General features: G+C 48.0%; 1 protein-coding gene across 3 annotated transcripts in view; it reads left to right on the top strand.

Moving 5' to 3' along the window:
- Positions 1-1182: 1182 nt before the first annotated feature.
- TSPAN9 (tetraspanin 9) overlaps positions 1183-20151 on the top strand; it is a 204147-nt gene continuing 185178 nt past the window's right edge. For 2 of the 3 annotated variants that reach the window (XM_036454805.2, XM_036454807.2), the window contains exons 1-2: positions 1183-1288; positions 6963-7024. The gene's annotated coding sequence lies outside the window, so the exon portion shown is untranslated. The remainder of the gene's footprint in view (positions 1289-6962; positions 7025-20151) is intronic. The other variant, XM_036454809.2, reaches the window with a different exon arrangement.

Genomic DNA, 20151 nt, shown 5'->3' with positions numbered 1-20151 from the left:
AAGTTGACTGGATTGGGGCTAATAGGGCTAATAAATTCTTGGAAGAATTTATGGGTGGGGCATCGAATAAGGTTTTGGAGGGGAATGGAGAGTCAGGATATGGATTATTGATTTAAATCTAAAAGTCGAAAACAAGATTGTGTGTATGAGGGAGCGGGGGCTGAGGAGATGAATGGAAACTGCCAGTCTAATTAGGAGATTATAAGCAGATCTAAACTGTCTCAAATCATATTTAGAACATGATCGTGCACATGGGAAGCACAGAATACGTTTGATGACAGTAATGATGATGACGGCTGCCAGTTGTCACTTCAGAGAAGAGTCTGGGTCTTCTGCTTCAAGAATCCAGGCCTGGAAATGCCTATAGGAAGCACTCCACCAGAGATGTCTAACTTGAGTTTTTCCTGCTTCAGTTCAGTTCTTCCATGCCCTTTACCAACACTTGGAGGCCTTTGGCTCCTGGGGAAGACAAGACAGCGGCTCCTCCTGGCAGTATCTAATACACACCCGCGACGTCAACATCTCAAATAGTACATCTCAAATAGTCCGTCCCAAATACCAGGGGAGGATTTCTTATGTGTGGATGTGGGGGTGGTGAGATCAGAGAGCCTGGCCGGAGGGGAAAGCTGAGATTCCGGCCAGCGAGGCCCTAGGGTGGTGAATGGGGCCAATCCCAGGAGCGCGCACACAGATCCCGACCTCTCCTCCCCAAAGTCGGCTCTCGGCTGCAGCTCGGGCTGCGAGGGCGAGGGGAAGGCCTTTTAGTAGCGCCTCTGAGGAGCGGCCAATCCAGGATCCAGGAGGTGGTGCGGGGGTTCCCGAGACCCACAGGCCGCCCCGACAGGTTCGGGAAACCCGTGCCCAGCACGACCCTGGCTTCCCTCCTCGGGCTCCCGCCTGCTCTGACGCAGGTGAACCAGACAGGGGGTGTTGTAGACCCCCTGATCCTCTCGCAACCTCGGCCGGGAGCCCCAGCGCCGGCTCCAGCTCCTTCTGGCAGCCCTGTCACCCCGCCCCTCACGCTCAGCCCCGGCCCTTGGCCTGGCCCCGCCCCCTGGCCTGGCCCCGCCCCCGCCCTGCAGCCCTGCCATTCCCGGGCAGGCCCCGCCCCTCAGTCTCGCATAGCCCCGCCCCCTAAGCCTGGCCCCGCCCCCGCCCCGCGGCCGGCCCCGCCCTGCAGCCTCGCCATTCCCGGGAAGGCCCCGCCCCCCGTTTCCGCTGGCGGTGGCTGTGGCGGCGGTGGCGAGGGAGCTCGAGGGAGCCGGGGTCCCGCATTCCTGGGAGCTCGGTGAGTGCGGCCCCGGGCGGGCGGGCTCGGGAGCGGGCCGGGAGAGCTTGCGGGATCCGGGGCGGCTTTGGGTGAGCGAGGCGAGCCCTTCACCAGGTTTCAGAGAGGGGAGCGCCTCAGGGGCGCTCTGAGAAGGGGGTGTAAGGAAAGCGGCTGTGGGGCGGAATGAGGGAGGGATGGGGCCCAGGAAGAGGAAGGTGTGTGTGAGGGGGGAGGGGGCGGGATTGGGGCGAAGAGGGAGGGATCTGCACCGAGAGGCTCGGAGGACCTTTTGGGAGTGGAGCGAGGGAGGGTGAACCGAGGGGTCCCTGGCGAAGGGATGGGAGGTCTGAAGGGTGCAGCAGAAAGGGAGAGCCTGGGAGCTGTCATGTGTTTCTGACTGTGTGGCCCAGTAGACCCCAGTGGCTTGGGGGGTTGTCCATACAGCGCCCTCAGGGAGGGCTAGGGGTTCGGTCGGGACTGGGATACCGCCTGCAGGCCTTTCCCCTGCCCCCTCCCCGCCCCATTCCTTGGGTCACTGCTGGCTAATCGGCACTCAGAGTGACAGAGCTTTGGCACACCTCAAGGTACAAGATGTAGTCCATCTGTGCCTCAGCTTTGGGACTTTAAGAAAACTTTCTTGTGGTTAAATAAAAAAAAAAGTCCAAAGAAGAAACTGGCTTGTTATGAGGGCAGTATTTGTACTTGTGTATCTCAAAACTGAACTCTTGGTTCGCCTTTCTTTGCAAAATATATTGTTCTCTACCTCTTCCCTGGATGCCTGCAGAGCCCCGGGAAATTTGAAGCATTGGGTAGTATGGGATCCCCTGGGCTGTGTGGACCTTTCCCCATCCCCAAGACGGAAACAAGAAGGCAGCTACTCACCTCCCTTTGGTTCGAGAACCAAACTCATTATGTGCGGGTGCCCTTCTGACCTGCAACTGTCCTCTTCTCTGACTCAGGTATTTCCTCCTCCAGGAAGCTTTCCTGGACTAGTGGAGAAAACCGAGGACTCGGGCTCTGATCCCCGTGTACCAGCCAGCTTTCCTCTCTCTACTAAAAATAGTAATAGGGAATGTATTGTATGTAGTTCTTCTATAAAGATGTACGTACAGTCAGCTTGTCATCATAGGTAATGGAGGGGGGAAGAGGTATTATGGATAATTTCAAACAATGGACTGTACAAATCACTTATATTTAGCTAAGGAATGCAGCCAGGGAGGCAGACATTTACACCAGCTTCCTACCCTCTGCCAGGTTCTGGCAGGGCTGTTGTAGCTGGGCGGTGGGTCAGGGGTGAGGAAGGGAAGTGCATAGGGGTGGATAAAACTTGAAGAGTAATTCTATTGTGCACTCATTCATGGAAGACCTGCTGTGTGCAAGGCTCTGAACCACAGAGTGGGCTACAATGAAGTGAGATTATTTTTTATTTGAATTAATCAGATATTAATCTTCTTTAAATCTAGGAACTGATATTTAATATTAATAACAATAACTAGTGTTTATAAAATAATATATAGTTGACCAAGTGCTTTCTCTGCACATTAGGTGTATATAATTTTATTTGAGTCACATATAATCTTTTAAAGTATGTGTTATTTTTAATTGCTTTCTTATAGGTTGGGAAAGTGAGGCTCAGAGAGAATAAATTACTTCTCTGAGGTCACAGAACTTATTAATTGGAAGAAACAGAACTTGAACCTGTGGCCTCTGACCTATCATGCCTTGTGCTTTCCTATTGTGCTGTGCTGCCATCTGCCATTTTTCTCTATTGAGCTGGAGGATCTTAGCCTCAATACCACCTATATGTGCAGTTCTGGGCGCATTACCTCCTCTTTCCAAATTTCTGTTTTGGAGGGTAATTGGGGTAAAATCTTTCTAGAGATTCTTCTAGAACCAGATAATTAGCAGAATAAGATCATATTGGCAGCCAATTAGACAATAAGTGGAAAAAAAATTAATTGTGGTAAAAAACACAAAATTTATCATCTTAAACATTTTAAAATGTCCAGTTCAATTGCATTAAGTATATTCATTGTGCATCAGATCTTCAAACTTTCTCATCTGCATAACTGAAACCGTATACCCATTAAACAGTAAATTTTCATTTCTCCCTTCCCCAGCCCTTGGCAATCTCCATTCCACATACTGTGCTTTATTCAGCTCCTACTATGTGCTTAATAAATGTTGCCTTTGAGGAATTAAGCAGAAGCAGCTCAGCTTAAGTGGGAAGCCCCTGGTCCAGGGGTAGCTGGCCAATGTTCTGGTCCTTATCCCTGAGTCTCTAGCTCCAGCACTGGAGTACTGTTAAGTGAATGAGTGAGTTGGTGAGGCCTTGGGCAAGTGCCTTCACCTTTCGTAGCTTTAGTTTCCCGCTTGCAAAGTAAGGATAACAATAGCGGTCTCTCAGGCCTTTGGAGGAGCAATGAGGTAATGTATGTGAAGCACGAAGCTTTGAGCCTCCTACATAGCAGGTGTGCAGAAGATGGTAGCTGCTGTTTATACTCTAGCTGAGGAGACTAGACTGATATGCTTGGAACAAGACTTCCTTTTTTCTACTATTAAGGCCCAGGCCTGCTGTGGCTGTCATCCCCAGTGACTGAAGGAATGGGTCTAATCCAAGTGCAATAGCCTGGCACTCAACATTCTTTCTATCCATTCCAGGCCTGCCTGTGTAGCCTTATCTCCCACTGGTCTCCTTCTAGGAACCCTCAGTTCTAGCCAGATGGATCTCCCAAGCATGCTTTGCTCATTCCTTTGTCTTTTAGTTCATACTGTCCCATCTTCCTGGAATGCTCTTTCCCAGCCCTCCTTTCCCTCTTTCAAGACCCGACTCATGTCTGAGCTCTTTCATGGAACCTTCCCTGGCTCACCTATCCTAAAAGTTTCTTTGGAACTCCTATGACATTTTTTGTCTTCATCTCTCCTGGCTTTAATATATATTACACTAGAGGCACAAAGATTCGTGCAGGAATGGGCCTTCCTTCCCCTGGCTGCTGGCACCACCTTTACTCTGGCTGGAGCCACCTTTCTGCCTTAGCTCTGCCCGGAGCTGCCTTTCCAACTTCCCATGCTGCCCAGAGGCCCAGAGGTGCAGGGACGGTGACATGGTGACAACGCAAGCGTCCCGCCCCGCCCCGCCCCTGGTTGGTGGGTGCCTGCATATGCAAGTTAACCAGCCATCTTTGTTGGGTTAATTTGCATACTCACTCCTGATTGGCTGGTGGGTATCTTGAAGGTACAGTCAGTTTGTATCTTTCTCTTTTATTAGTGTGGATGGGGTGATTCTTTAGTGAATTTGATGAATACTTAGTATGTATGTATCAAAGTACAAGAGTCTGTGCTAAGTTCTGGTGATACAAAAATTAAAAAGGTAAACGTTCTTGTTTTCATGGGGCTTATAGTGTAGTAAAGGGTTAAGAAAGGGGTTCAACAGTGACAAATCAAGCTATAAGGTGAGTGGCCTGTGAGAGGAGAATGTTATGTGGGTTCAAACAACAGGATGGGTCACCCTGATTCTGGAGGGATGCTTCATGTAGCAGGTGGAATCTGTCATGAACTTTGAAGTGTGGTTTGCTTGCATTTCAACAGAAGGGAGGAGGAACCAACCTGAGGAAGGGCACTAAGTAAGTGTTGCAGTGTGTAAATAGCATAGGTTGGCCAGTGAGTGGGTTATAGGGAGGGAAGCAGAGAAATAAAAGGCTAGATAGGGAGACAATGACTATATAGTAGGCAGCTTCAAATGTCCAGCCAAAGAATTTCATCTGTCCATTCATTTAAGAGAAGGTGAGTGCCCACCATGTGCACTTCTTGGGAGGCTGTGGGAACTTGGCAGGGTTTTGAATTGGGGTTACAGAAGCAGGACTAGGCCTCCGGTGGGTGAGTCTGGGGTCTGTTGAGAGGGGAAATCATGGTGGGGACAGTGACTGGGCAGCTGTGAGGAATGGAGGGAAAGGACTGAACCTGAGACATTTTGGAAGATGGATTGAGACAATTTGTGAATTGGTTGGCTGGGGTGGTGAGGAAAGGATGAAAGGGGGATTGAAATGCATTCTGAGCATCATTGGGAAGATTCAGTGCCACTTGCTATTCTACTGAGTATCATAGTTTCTCTAATTAGATTGGAAGCTCCTTCAGGCTTAGATTCTAATCACCTCTATGTTCTCCTTGGCCCAATACCCACTGCTGGGAGACATAGAGTAGGCACAGTGTGGAGCCCTGACATTTCAAGAAATCAGTCTTGTCATGGGAATGTAATGTATGCAGGGTGACTATCCTCTCCTATATAATAAAAGCCTAATATGCAAGTCAACCAATCACTATGATGCACACTGACCACCAGGGGCTCACTGCAGGAGCTGCCTCCTCAGCCTGCAGCCCCCAGGCCAGCCAAGGCGTGTGGCAGCAGGGGAGCCTGCCTCCCCCCCCCCTCCCTGCCCCCCACGCCAGTTGCCCTGCAGAGGGAGGCGACTTGCGGTTGTGGTGGCAGCGGGGGATGGGGGGCTAGGGGGGTGGGGCCAGCCAGCGTGTGGGCGGCAGGGGATGTGGCAGGGACCAACAGTGGTGGAGGCAGGACGATTAGGGGTGGGGCCAGCCCACTCAGGTGGGGTCAGTGAGCAGGGGTGCCAGGCCAGCTAAGGTGGGTGCCAGTATTGGGGCCCCCCTCCTGATCGCCCCGCTGATTGCTCCATAGATCAGCCCTGATCACTGGCCAGGCCTACGGACCCTACCCATGCATGAATTTTGTGCACTGGGCATCTAGTAGTTAATAATACTGTACTGTATATTTGAAAGTTGTTAAGTGAATAGATCTTAAAAGTTTTTATCACAAGAAAAACAAATTGTAACTATGTATGTATGTTGATGGACGTTGACTAAACTTATGTGGTCGTCATTTTTTAATATGTACAAATATCAAATAATTATTTGTATATCTGAAACTAATATAATTTATATGCCAATTATTTTTCAATAAAAATATGAATCCATTTTGCTATCTCCTTCCTCCCCAAAATAATCTTGTACCTTCTAGAATCCCAAATTTGCATCCACAGGAATATTTTTACATGGGCCTGGATTTCTCCAGAGTCATGTTTCCACAGAGCCAAGAGTTTCCTGTGTATATCTTTACATCCCAAATTAACTACCCTTTAAACTTCTGCTACAATTTCATCTCTCATTTGATGGCCATTTTCCACCAATTTTTTATTGCTCCACAAGAGTACTTTGGATGTGTTAGAGATGAAAACAAAGTGGCCTGTTCTTTACATCAGCCACCTAGGGTATGTGAATCTAACTCGTGTCTCAGTAAAGTTACACACTTTTACATATCTTGAAACTTTGGGTTGCTTGTGAGTGATCAAAATTACAAACATTAAATCTTTGGATGCCCCGGGGTCTACCTCAGAGATGACATAGGTACTCTTACATAACTGCCTTTACCAGACATCACTAATTGATCACAGCGGTCTTTCCAGGACTTGGGTTCTGCTAATAATGCTTTAGGCCCCCACCAGCAGCTCAGTGGAGTGGGCACAGCAGCTGGAACCAGTGTGCCATTCTGGCATTCTCCCCCTATTGAACGAATGGGTTCTTGCTGGGAGACTGCTGCCCCAAAGAGTGGCCACTGCGGGACAACATTCACCCTAGAGTGGCTTCACAGAGAAGTGATGACCTCATTTTTGTTTTCCTGCAGGGGTATCCTGGGATCTTGTCTGTCAGCAGCCAAGGTGTTTGTAGGAAATTCAAAGAAAACAGGTCAGTGTTGGTCTGGGTCCATTGTGGTGGAGCCTTAGAAAGTCTTTGTGCTATAAACTGAAGTCAGAGTTTCTTTTGTTCTTTAACTGTGGGTTGGGGAGGAGGATAACATAGGATACTGATATTTTTTAGACTGTCTCTCTGCCCTAGCACTTGACTTGGAACTGATAAGCTCCTTAAAGTGGGCTTTGGGGGCCAGGAGAGAGACCCTCCTCCCTACTGTTTCTGATTGGCAGCTAGCAATATTCTTAATTTCTTTCTTGGAGAACCACCCTGATTGTAAGGAGGAAGCCTAGGGAAGCAGAAGAGGCATGTAACTTCCTGTTTCCTGTCTCCTCCCAGCAGGCTTGGAGCTAGGGTGGAGGACCTCCCACAGGCCATTCAGAAAAGCATCTGTGGGAACCTGGCCAATGCTACCTAACTCTTATTCCCCTGCTCTGGTGCTTCAGGAATGCCCCTGGCCCTCCAAGTGGCACCCTCTGCCAGGACCCTCATCAAGGTCCTCCTCTCTGCTCCTATGGACTCTGGGGGTCTTGCTTTGTTCCCAGTACTTGTTCATCCAGCCCCTGTGGAGCTACCTTAGGCAGCCTGTGTGGATGCTGCTGATTCAGGTTCCCTAGGGTTGCTGCTTACAGACCCTGGCCTTTCCATGTTTTACTTTCTGTGTGTTTTATTCTGTGGCTTCCTTCTGCTGGGCGATGTGTAAATCTCCTATCTTCTAAGAATCTAGCAGTGTGGCCGTGGGGGTGGTGGTTGCGGGAAGGATGGTGCTGTTTGCCAAAAAAGTCCCTTCTCTAAGTTCCAGCAGAAATTATTTGGTGTTCCAGGAGTGGCCACCAACCTTATTGTCCTGCCATGTTTTGCACATTGTACTTGGGTTGCCAATATTTATATTTGTCACTATCCTCATGGGACACAGTTTCAGACTCTTTACATATGTCCACAACTAATTTATTTAAAGTGTATTAATCTTAATTTAAATCTTTTAATTTTTATAGGAGTCTACGGAGATAGTTGTCATTTCCCCCCATTTTATAAAGGCAGCAGCTAAGGAGAGAGTTGGTCAGAGACTTACAGGGTTCAAACCCAGGCAGTCTGGCTGATACACTGCCTGTCCTACTGCAGACCTTGGCTGGCTGTTCTCATAAGGTCCTGGGCAGGGCCTGCCTGGAGCTGCTGCAGCAGGAATATGGAAATTCCTGTTTTAAGTCTCCCCACTCCTTGGGACCTGGATGGGTATCCACTTTCATTCTCACTGCTCTTCGGTTTGGGGCACCACCTGTGAGTGGACTATGCAGGGCAGATGGGCACATGGGCCTGGGCTGAGGGAAATCAGCCTGGTGAAAATCAGGTGGTGGGAGGGAAGGACTGAGGCCTTGCTGCTCAGCACATCCTGGCTCCTCAGCATATCCTGTCCCATGACACAGATTCTGCAGAGCCTGGTCCTAGGGGGAGGACTTGGTTGGGAGCTTCCCAGGAGGCCTGCATGGTCTGATATCACCAGTCATCTTATTTTTTCTTTTTTCTTTTAAAATAGAATTTATTTTCTCTCTTTTTTAAAACATTTTGTCTATTTTATTTTATTTATTTATTTTAAAAAATGTAATAAATCTTTATTGTTCAGATTATTATAATTGTTCCTCTTTCCCCCCCCATAGCTCCCCTCCATCCAGTTTCCACCCCACCCTCTGCCCTTACTGCCCGCCCCTGCCCCACTGTCCTCATCCATAGGTGTACAATTTTTGTCCAGTCTTCCCACACACCCTGAACCCCTTTCCCCCCCGAGAATTATCAGTCTACTCCCTTTCTGTGCCCCCGATTCTATTATATTCACCAGATTATTCTGTTCATCAGATTTTTTTTATTCACTTGATTTTTAGATTCACTTGTTAATAGATATGTATTTGTTGTTCATAATTTTTATCTTTATTTTTTTTCTTCTTAAAGAATACCTTTTGGCATTTCATATAATACTGTCTTGGTGGTGATGAACTCCTTTAGCTTTTTTTTTTTATCTGTGAAGCTCTTTATCTGCCCTTCAATTCTGAATTATAGCATTGCTGATTAGAGTAATCTTGGTTGTAGGTTCTTGCTATTGATCACTTTGAATATTTCTTGCCACTCCTGTCTGGCCTGCAGAGTTTCTATTGAGAAATCAGCTGACAGTCGTATGGGTGCTCCCTTGTAGGTAACTGTTTTTCTCTTGCTGCTTGTAAGATTCTCTCTTTGTCTTTTGCTCTTAGCATTTTAATTATGATGTGTCTTGGTGTGGTCCTCTTTGGATTCCTTTTGTTTGGGGTTCTCTGTGCTTCCTGGACTTGTAAGTCTATTTCTTTCACAAGGTGGAGGAAGTTTTCTGACATTATTTCTTCAAATAGGTTTTCAGTATTTTGCTTTCTCTCTTCTTTTGGCACCCCCATAATTCTGATGTTGGTATGCTTGAAGCTGTCACAGAGGCTCCTTACACTATCTTCATATTTTTGGATTCTTTTTGCTTTCCCACTTGAGTGTTTTTTGCTTCTTTGTATTTCAACTCTTTCACCTGATTCTTGCAATCCTCTAGTCTGCTGTTAGATCTCTGAATAATATTTTTTATTTCAGTCAGTGTATGCTTAATTTCTAGTCGTCCTTTTTCATATCCTCGAGGGTTTCACTAAATTTATCAACCTTTTCTAGAAAATTCTTGAAAAACCTTATAATTGTGGTTTTGAACTCTATATCCAGTCGTTTGCTTTCCTGTATTTCTTTCATTTGTAATCTGTTTCTTTGTCTCTGCATTTTGGCTGCTTCCCTGAGTTGATAGAGTGGCTTTGTGTGCTAGGTGTCCTTAGGGTCCAGTGGTTTAGCCTCCCCAGTTACCTGAGGTGGATACCCTTTGTGGGCTGTGTGCACAGTATTGTTGTTGTTAAGCCTTGATTATTGTTGGTATCATTGGGAGGAATTGACCTTCAGGCCAAATGGCTGTGGGGATCAGCTGTGCCTATGCTTGGAGAACCTCTGTGCTGGAGACACCCTTATGAGACAAGACTTGCAAAAGCCTCTGTGCTCAGCTTGGATGGGGCGGAGTTTCAGGGTGGAGCAGACAGCATTGGTATCCCGTCAGCCCTGCCCTAATAGGCCCCTGTGTCTCAGTGTCTGGTGGTAATGGTAATCGCTGCAAGCACCTCTGAGAGAAAGTTGCCTCGAATTCTGCCCGCTGCCAGACAGTCCATATTCTCCTTGAATGAGTCTGGGTCCCTAGAGTCTCACCCGGAACTGGATTTCAGTGCAGTCAGAAGCTTTTGTCTCCCTCCTGCTTGAGAAAGCCAGCCTTGTACTCAGTTGCCTTCCCTCTCCATGTGCGTGCCTTGGTACTTCTGCCTTCTGCAATTCCTCTGAGTCTCAGTGTGCCTTTCTCTTTCCTTCTAGTTGTAGGATTTTCACTCAGCCAGCCTTCCTGTGGTTTTGAATGATGTCCCTTTTGTCTTTTAGTTGTAGTTTTGAAATTATTGTGCGAAGCAGCAGTTTAGGTTTGCCGCCATCTTGGTTTCTCATCATCAGTTATCTTAGCCAGATGACCGTCCTTCTGTGCATCTGTGTTGAAGTTACAATGAGGGAGTGGAGGACTTTCCGGAGAGGAAGTGTATTCTCTCCTATGGCTTTGGCCTCAGAGGGCTGTCATGCTGTTGAACCTCTGGAATGATGACCAGCTCCCGGGCGGGAGGTTCTAATCCTGGCTCCTGCTTCTGCCTCTAACAGGCTCCGTGACCTTTGGCAAGTTACTTGTTTTCTTTAGGTTGTCTTCTACCCACAGAAGGAGGGGTCTTATTGATTGCTAAGGTTCCTTCCAGCTCTGATGGAGGTGGTTTCTCAGGTGGGATGAAGGCACAAGTCTTCGCGTCTAATCTGGGGGCTTCCCAGATACTTCTTCCTCTTACTGTGTGCTCTCTGGCCCTGGCCTAGAAGTAGATGGGAGAGGAAAGAGGAAAGTTAATGAGTAAACCCAAGGCTCTGATTTTTGATAGAAGCTGGATGGGGCTGAAAGTTGTTTATAGAGATGGTCACCTTTCTGATTAGTGTTAGGGCCTTACTGCCTGACTTCTACCCTATGCTCATGGCTCTGCTGCTACTTTCGTTTTAACTGCCTCATGCCCCAGCTTGATGCATTTAGGAGGTAGAAGGCTCCATTGCTAGAGTCCAGCACAGCGAGTTGATAATTTCAACTTCAATGATAACCACAGCATAATGAAACAAGAGTGTCTATGTGAAGTCCAGCTTCCAAACCCTTTCCCTCCTCTCAAACCATAAACACAACCAAAAACTTAGCTAAACTGGACTGGGGCACTTGAGGAGTTGGTGGAGCCAGAAGGAGCACTTCCGCTGGCTTCCAGTGCCCCAGTGTGTGCTCCAGTCTATGTTCAGGAGCCAAATGCGAATTACTTTTTGATTATCCATTGTTTATTATTATCTGTGCTTTTGAGTTTACCACACCCCTTCCTCTCCTCTGTCTTCCTACACCCTCTCCCCTTACAGTAGCTGGATATTAATTGTACTTTGAATACTCGCTTACTTTCTGAGAGACTTGTGACCAATTCTATGCTCAATGGTCAGCATTTATTAAAAATATCTGACCTTGTGATGGGAAGAGGAAAGGATGGGGATGGAGAACAGTCTAGGAGTCTGAAGAGTCAGGCAGCTCGGTGGATCCCCTGGGAACCCTGCATTACTTAGAGAGAGGCATGGCTGTCACTGCAGGAAGGCTGAGGGGCCTCATGGCCTCTGGTTCAGGATCTTGGTGAGTTCTGAGCCTTGGCCTTAGCACCTTAGGGCCGCTGCTAATCCCCACAGCACCTTTGGGAAAATTTGAAAAATTTCTCTTTCTCAGGTTAAAAAGGAAAATTAAACTGAAGATATTATTGTAAAACCTGAACAACATCCAACTGCATAGGATAGCCTTCTAGAACCCTGCAGTCAGGGTCCTGGCTGTCTATATACCTGTGCTCACACCCCTCCCCCCTCCCAGTGAGGGAAGTATGTATGTCAGTTTCAGTGTCTGGGAGAAGGCCTGGGGTGAAAGGGCTTGTGAGGACCCTGGCCAGGTGAGGAAAGTGATTGTGGGGGATGCTCAGAGCAAGGTTGGAACAGCGTGTGGCCATGTACGAGAGAGAGAAAGAGAGAGAGAGAGAGAGAGAGAGAGAGAGAGAGAGAGAGAGAGAGAGAGAGACAGGGAGACAGGGAGAGGAGAGGGAGAGGGAGGGGAGGGAGGGGGGAGGGGAGGGAGGAAGGTAGCAGGAGTGAGGTGGGGAGGTAGGGAGGAGTAGGTAGCTGTAAGGCGGGGAGATATCTAGAGAGTCCTATGAGATAACCGAAGCAGCCTAAAGACGAAGGCCCTCAGCTATATCTATCTAGCGTCTTCTCGATTCTCTAACTGATGGCGACCTCTAAATACTTGACACTCATCAGCTAGTCGCGGTTTTTCCCTGCCCTGGGTTGCATGGTCTTTGTATGCCTACATGGGTTTGCGTGGGAGGGTTCTCTTGCACTCTTCTGGAACTGAGCTGAGAGGCCCACCTGAGCACTTCCAGTAGATTATGACATATCTGTGACATGAATGCCCCTTCTTTAGAGAGATTATAAAACTCAAACACAGTATCTGGTAGCCCCTTCTAAGCCCTCTCACTTGGCCACCTGCCATACTGAGGCCTAGGCGCCTGACTTTCCAATAAGCCGTAGGGGTGGTGGTGTGAGGGACAGAGGGAGAAGACACTGTCTCAGCAAGTCCCCAGCCCCCACTTGGGCCAAATCCTATGGAAGGGCTCAGAGGGGCAGGGTGATTGGCTGGGTTTGAATGGGATGTATGTTTAGGGGTGTGTGAACATGTAGAATGACGTGTTTTGTTTTAGAGAAAGGTAGAGGTCAACACTTGCAATTTTCCACTTGTCTTATTCCTAAGAGATTCTAAACAGCTTTGTTTAAAAACTGGACATGCAGATTGCAGAGACCCCAGTGAGGAAGAGCTGTTGGGTCCCCCAGGAAGGCAATTAGGTTTGAAGCCAGAGTTTGGATCGTATGCAGCACGTGGGACCTGGAGTGTGGGGAGGGAGGCTCTGAGAACATCCCTGAAGGCGTGAGTCACTATATCAGCAGCCTGCAAATGGGCTTCCACTTGGCTGCTGTTGGAAATGGGCAGGGTAGGAAGGAAGTGCCAGTCCAGGTTACCATCCACCATCCTGGCTGTGGGCAGCACAGAGGGTTGGAACCTGTCTGGACTCTGCTCCTCTCGCACTGTTAGACGAGAAGCTGGAGATAGTGGTGGCCAGTTGGCCAGTCTGTGAGTCTCCTTTGAGGGACAGTCAAGTACCTGCAGTGCAGGGAGAATAATTCAGGACACCATCCAATCAAGGACAGGCCTGAGTGGAACTTTCTCTGGGGACCCGGGAAGTGCCCGTGGGAGCTGGGCCTCGAGGGACAGGTGAATTCAGAGAGGCAAAGGTAGGGGCTCGCTGAGTGAGTGCAGTGAGGATGTCATCTGGGTAGGACTGGGTGTGGCCTGGGTAGTTGGATGGAGATGACCCAGGGAAGGGGCACCTTGAATGCCATTCAGAGGAGATTCAGGTTTTAGGAGGCTAGCCGTGGGGAGCTAGTGTTGCTTCCTGGAGAGGGGAATGAAGGCTGAAAAGGGTTCTTTTAGGAAAAATTAGCTTGAAGCAGAATTGAAGATGATTTAAAAAAAATTTTTATTTTATTGATTTTTCTTACAGAGAAGAAGGGAGAGAGATAGAGAGCTAGAAAGTCGATCAGAGAGAAACATCGACCAGCTGCCTCTTGCACACCCCCTACCGGGGATGTGCCCGCAACCAATGTACATGCCTTTGACTGGAATCGAACCTGGGACCTTTCAGTCCGCAGACAGATGCTCTACCGCTGAGCCAAACTGGTTTCGGCTGACAATGATTTTTTAAGAGTACCTTGGTTGTTGTAAAAAATAGTTCAAACTCATTATAATATTCAAACATTACATAAATTATAGAAAAGTAAAATCTATAATCCTACCCTTCAGAGGTAATCACTGTTAATACTTGGTTTATATTTTTTTCAGGTAGTTTTGTGATAGACTAACATCCAGCTCTCCAACTATTCCCTTATCAATTTCTATAAGTAGAATTGTATTGTACTTACTGTCTGGCAACTTCTTAAGCCACTTTTCCACATCAGTGCATATCATATGACCTCATTCTTCTGAATAGCTACATAGACTTGCTGGATGAGTTTTATATAAATTATCTATGGCTGCACAATAAATCACTTCACAATTTAGTAGAATAATACAACCACCATTTTATTTGGCTCACAATAATGTGGGGTAGCCCTTTGGCCTGGACTCTGCAGGGCCTGGGTGGTCTACGGGAGCCTCTCACATGTCTGGTGGTTGGCACTGCTCTCAGCTAGACCTCCCTCTACATGATTTCTCATTCTCAAGGACACCAGCCTTTTAGGTGAAAATGGAGTTTCCAAGACCTCTTGATATCTAGGCTCTGATGTCTTACCGTGAATTATCCATCTACTGCTGGTTAGAGCACCAGCTAGAACTCCAGGGAAAGACTCCACTCCCCCCCCCCCCCCATCTTTTTGTTGTTGTTGTTAATCATCACCCAAGAATATTTTTTAAATTGACTTTTAGAGAAAGTGGAAGGGGGTGTGTGGGGAGAGAGAGAAACATTGATGTGAGAGAGACACATTGATTGGTTGTCTCCTTCACATATCCCGATGGGCTGGAGTTGGAACCTTGACCAAGAATGAAACCCAGGATCCTTGGTGCGCAGGCTCTAACCACTTAGAAACACCATCCAGGGCAAGTCTCCTCTCTTGATGGGAGGACTGGCAAAGTCACACAGAAGGCATGTATGCATGTTCAGGAGTGGGCGGGAATGGATGTGTAGTCCTCCATATACCCAAAAAGAGGAGAATTAGAATATCTGGGAATAAACCCCACAGATCTTTGGATGATAGTTCAGACACCTTCCCTTCTCAGACCACTCTTTGCCTCAAATGGATCAACTAGGGAAAATGGCAGGAGCAAGACAATCTTTGTGTTGGGTTGGAGTGGTGTTTGAGGTGGATCCTGTGTGTCTGTGTGGGACTTGTGCTGGTAGGGCTTGGGGTGATCTAGGATTTGGGCGTTGTGGTAGACAGCTTCTCCTGCTAGGGTTGCCAGAGCTGTAGAAGTGGAGCTGGAGCCATCCTGCCCCCGGGAGCTGCCAGGAGCCTGGCTGCTCGATACCCCTGCTAACTGTCCTGGCCTCTCTGAAGAGTATGAGTCAGTGAGTGACAGGTCGTTAAGGAAGCCAGCTGACCACTGCAGATCCAGGCCTCTGCTGGGAATTCACTCATTCATTCACCCAGCAAATACGGCACCTATTTGCTCCAGGCTTCCTCCCCGTCCTCTTGTAACTCTGATGTGAAGTGAGACCACCCAGGCCTGTATGATTCACAGGCTTCACTTTTCCTTCTCAGGAAACTCGCAGTGGACTTAATACATTGATTTCCCACAATGCATTCATTTTATAGTTTTCTTATCACCTGCGTTGGTAGTTCTTCTCTCCTGTGAATTCACCAGTGGGGGTGAGGCAGAAGGAGACAGGGAAGAGCCAACTCCTGGCCGGTAAGGAACCCGCAGTCCTCACTGAGAGGATGCTGCAGCAGCACTAATCATCCATCAAACTTACCTCTCCCTGCAGATCTCAGGCCAGACTTGATGAAATACACTTTCCTAGGACAACAGTGTTCTCACGCCTGCTACCTGCCTGGTGGCTTGTGCGTTCATCAAGTAAGAACAAAGGCTGTGTGGGCTTTCACATTTGAAAACCCCTTGGTGTTTTATTTTCTTCTCTCTCTCGGCATCTCTTGGGAAAGAACTGTTTTGTGGCTGGGTTCATTGTCTGGGCAGCAGTGCAGAGCATGCTGCACAGCTCAGCTTCTTGGTCACTCTCTTCCTTCTGGACTGTGCTGTGGGGGAACTGGCCCAGCTCCGTGAGACGACTTGGTGAGGACTGTGGGTGGGGAGGGGCAAGTGGCTGCACCACACTTGCGGCCGGCATTGTGCTACTGTTTCAGGGTTAATGATATCTGATCGGCTTACGGGCTTAATGTGCACCAGTGCTTAGTGTTGATGTCTGCAAACCTTTAAGAAATCTGGCATTGCAAGCAAGACAAGAAACCTCAGCAATGCTTTTGGCTAAGGAATTGGAAAAACTGGATGGAGGCCCTCAGTCTGCTCCAAGTTGGCCAGTTTGAAGCATATAATAGGTAAATTCCCCATAAGTGAGACCCAAGAGGCCCCAGTATGGTGCCGGGTTTCTCTTCCAGCCTCCACCCTCCATTTCTGGGTCTCTACTGCTGTGAGGACGGACTCTCGCTTCAGCATGCTCCAGGGTCACCATATTAGTTCATCAAGAAGTAATTACCGAGCACTGTGATTCCTTAAGGGTCTGAGGCATCTTTTGGGTCAGGTGCTCTGTGTGATAAGAGAGCTTCAGCTAAAAATGTGGGATAGGCGAGTCCCCAAACCTTTCCAGGCTATCAACTGTCTTGTTGTTTTATCTGGTTCTGTTCCCCCAGGGTTTGGTCCTGCAGCATCCACAGCCCTAGGAGCCCACTCTGAACATAGGAAGAGATGAGATTGCTAATAGATGCCACCAGAGCTTTCTCTGTCAGACTCAAAGGAGATGACTACTGAAGTCTTACTGCCCTATTTTATACCTAATTTGGCATCAAAATGATGTTACCTCAGTTTTATTCTCCACCTTCCTCACAGCTTATCCAAATGACTCTTGGTCATTTCACAAGTTCAGGTGTCGCTGTTTTGTGGTGGTGGTGGCTTTAAATCAAGCACTTTGAACATATTCTTGCTTCATGTCATGAACAGACACCTAGGAGTGGCCACTTCTTGAACCCAGCGGTATAGGGAACTGGTCTGTGGCCCTGGTGTTTCTGAGACCCTGCAGCCGCCTCACCCTCCTCACACACCAGGATTCTAAGCCACCTTCCCACTACCGGACATCTGACCTATACACTCAGGATGTGTGCAGCCCCCCATGGGAAGCTCTCATAGGCAGGGCATTTCTCATGGCTCACCTCAATCTCTGTCTCTCTGTTCCTTCTGAAGAGCAAAGGTCTTGGTTTCCTTCTCCACTGATGCTTTGCCTGTTTCCTCATTGCCTAGCATCTGGTGGGCATTCCAATGTTTTTTGAATGAGTGAATAGTGCATTTGTGATATAAAAAGAAACATGTCCCTAGTCTAGCCATTTCCCCAGGACACTTAGCACACTTGCATGATTTAAAACCATCCATCTCCATAATTGCAGGGGCTTGAAATGTCTCTGAAGGAAGCTGGACTCCTCTTAAGGCAGGATCTCCTTGTTAGAGTCTGCAGCTCTGGGAGGGGGGCTTCCGCAGCCTTTCCCCCGGAGGTGGAGGGAAGTTACTGGGAGGAGGGGACCACTGCTTGCGAGTTTCGTAACTGAGGGAACGGAGGCTGGTTATCCCAGGATCTCCAGGCAGTTGAGCAGAGGAGCCTGGAGCCGGACTTTCTGTTCCCAACCCTGGATTCGGTGTGCCCCCTCCCCCAGCACCCTGCTCCCATCTTTCTTAGCTCACCCAGGGGTGCCTTCGAGTTTCTAGCACCTTGTGTGTGTGAGCAAAATAGGCCATTTATAGGAAAACATACACACAAAATGGCCAAATCCATGAGGGCTTGAGAGAGGCATGTGTAGGGTTATTTTGGGTTTGGTGGACTCGGCTCAGATCTCTCTGGCATTCCGGGCCACTGGCCTCTCAGAATTGACCAGAATGGAAGGATGATAAAAATCAAGGCTCCAGGAATAGCCCAAGAATTTGCTTATTCTTAACCCCTGTAAAGAGGTGCTGCCCAACCCAGAGCTGAGGTTGTGTGGGCCTTGGGGAGGGGGAGAAGGAGAGTTCAAGGCAATTTCCTCTTCCCCTGGGAGAAGAGGGGTGACAAGCACAGTGCATGGCTCAGGGCCAATCTGTTAAGGGAGTTGGACTTAGTGGCCATAGGAATGTCTCTTCCCCACCAGTTAGTTCATCCCTGCCTCCTTGGGGGTTGGCTGCTAGCTCCCACTGGCTGGGTTGGTGGGCCAGGCTCTCTGTCTCTCTTGCTTCTCTGTCCCTCAGCTTTAGGAAGGCTCAGAACAGCTCTGGCCTCCAATTCTCAGAGAGTTTTATTTCTTCCTTCCTTGGAGTCAGGCCAGAGTTACTTTTGCTCAGTGCACATGAGGGAGATACCTAGCACCTACCCAGTGGATGTTTAGGAGCTAAGTGAGGCCAGGAGCCTGCCAGTGCCTGGATGGAGCTAGGGTGGACATATGGCAAAAAGCCTGTGTAGACATTCACAGGTTCACTGTATCATCCAGAGCAGTCCATGGCTGGTGGGGCAGTAGGGGCTGGAACTGGGAGTCAGGACTCCTAAGTGGTCCTGGATCAGTTGTCACTTCTCTGGACCTTACCTTTTCTAATCTATAAAGCCAGGAGTCTGAGGCCCTTTTTGACTTAAGAGTTCTCTGATTCTAGGAGTCCTAGGGAGGGGAAAACTTTTCAGGTGGGTAGGATGTTTTTGTTGTCTCTGGTGTTTGTTCCAAACGGGAGCAGGCTGAGGGCACAGATGTCACAGCCAGGCCTCAAACCTTCCTTCTGTTCTCTGAACTCTCCTACTTAGGAGAACTATAAAGTCTGACTTTGTAGTTCAAAAAACCAGATGCCCTTCCAGGACAAGGTGGTCCGCCTGGCCTACAAGATGAGGCCCAAGTGACTGAGAGGCATGCAGACAGAGTCTGTTGTGATCTGGCACCTGCCCCTCCAATCTCATTGCTTCCCACTGTAAGCTGCCGTGTCCCTGTTGTTTCTGTAATGCCAGGTCACCCATGGCCCCTCCTTGGTGTGTTTATCTTGGTTGAAGTGCCCCTCCTGTCCTACCTTGTTTTATCTGTTTTTGCATTGTTTTAGCAAATTTGAAAATTTGCTCAGCTATTATTTCTTCAAGTATTTTTCTGTTCTCCGTTCTTTCACCTCTCTTTTTAGAACTCTATTTACAAGTATATTGACTGTTTGCTATTGTAGTATAGGTTACTGATGCTTGGTTAATTATTTTCAGTTTAGCCCGGCTGGTGTGGTTCATTGGTTGAGTGTTGACTTATGAACCAGGAGGTCATGCTTTGGTTCCTGGCCAGGACATATGCTTGGGTTGTGAGCTTGATCCCCAGTAGGGGGCTTGCAGGAGGCAGCCAATCAAGGATTTTCTTTCATCATTGATGATTCTAGCTCGCTCTCTCCCTTCCTCTCAAATCAATTAAAAAATTAAATTTTTTTTTTTTAATTTCAGCCTTTTTTCCTTGCTTCATTTTGAGTAGTTTTTTTTTTAAATTCTCACCTGAGGATATATCTACTGATTTATATATATATTTTTTATTGATTTTGTACAGAGAGGAAGGGAGAGAGATGGAGAGTTAGAAACATTGATTAGCCGAAACCGGTTTGGCTCAATGGATAGAGCGTCGGCTTGGGGACTGAAAGGTCCCGGGTTCGATTCCGGTCAAGGGCATGTACCTTGGTTTCGGGCACATCTCCAGTAGGGGGTGTGCAAGAGGCAGCTGATAGATGACTCTCTCTCATCGATGTTTCTAACTATCTCTCTCCCTTCCTCTCTGTACAAAATCAATAAAATATATTAAAAAAAGAAAAAAAGAAAAGAAACATCGATGAGAGTCATCGATCAGCTGCCTCTTGCACACCCCCTACTGGGGATATGCCCACAACCAAGGTACATGCCCTTGACCGGAATTGAACCCGGGACCTTTCAGTCCCCAAGCCAACGCTCTATCCATTGAGCCAAACCTGTTTCGGCTCTACTGATTTTTAGAGAGAGAGGAAGAAGAGAAGAGAGAAAGAGAGAGAGAGAGAGAGAGAGAGAGAGAGAGAGAGAGAGAGAGAGAAACATTGATCAGTTTCTCCCTGTATGGGCCCTGACCCGGGATCAAATCCACAACCTACGTATGTGCCCTGATTGGGAATTAAACCTGCAACCTTTTGGTGTATGGAACAATGCTCCAACCAACTGAGCCATCCGGCCAGG

This window comes from Pipistrellus kuhlii, unplaced genomic scaffold, assembly GCF_014108245.1.
Source record: "Pipistrellus kuhlii isolate mPipKuh1 unplaced genomic scaffold, mPipKuh1.p scaffold_m20_p_3, whole genome shotgun sequence".
Classification (NCBI taxonomy): Eukaryota; Metazoa; Chordata; class Mammalia; order Chiroptera; family Vespertilionidae; genus Pipistrellus; species Pipistrellus kuhlii.
This window is presented reverse-complemented; position numbering and strand designations above follow the sequence as displayed.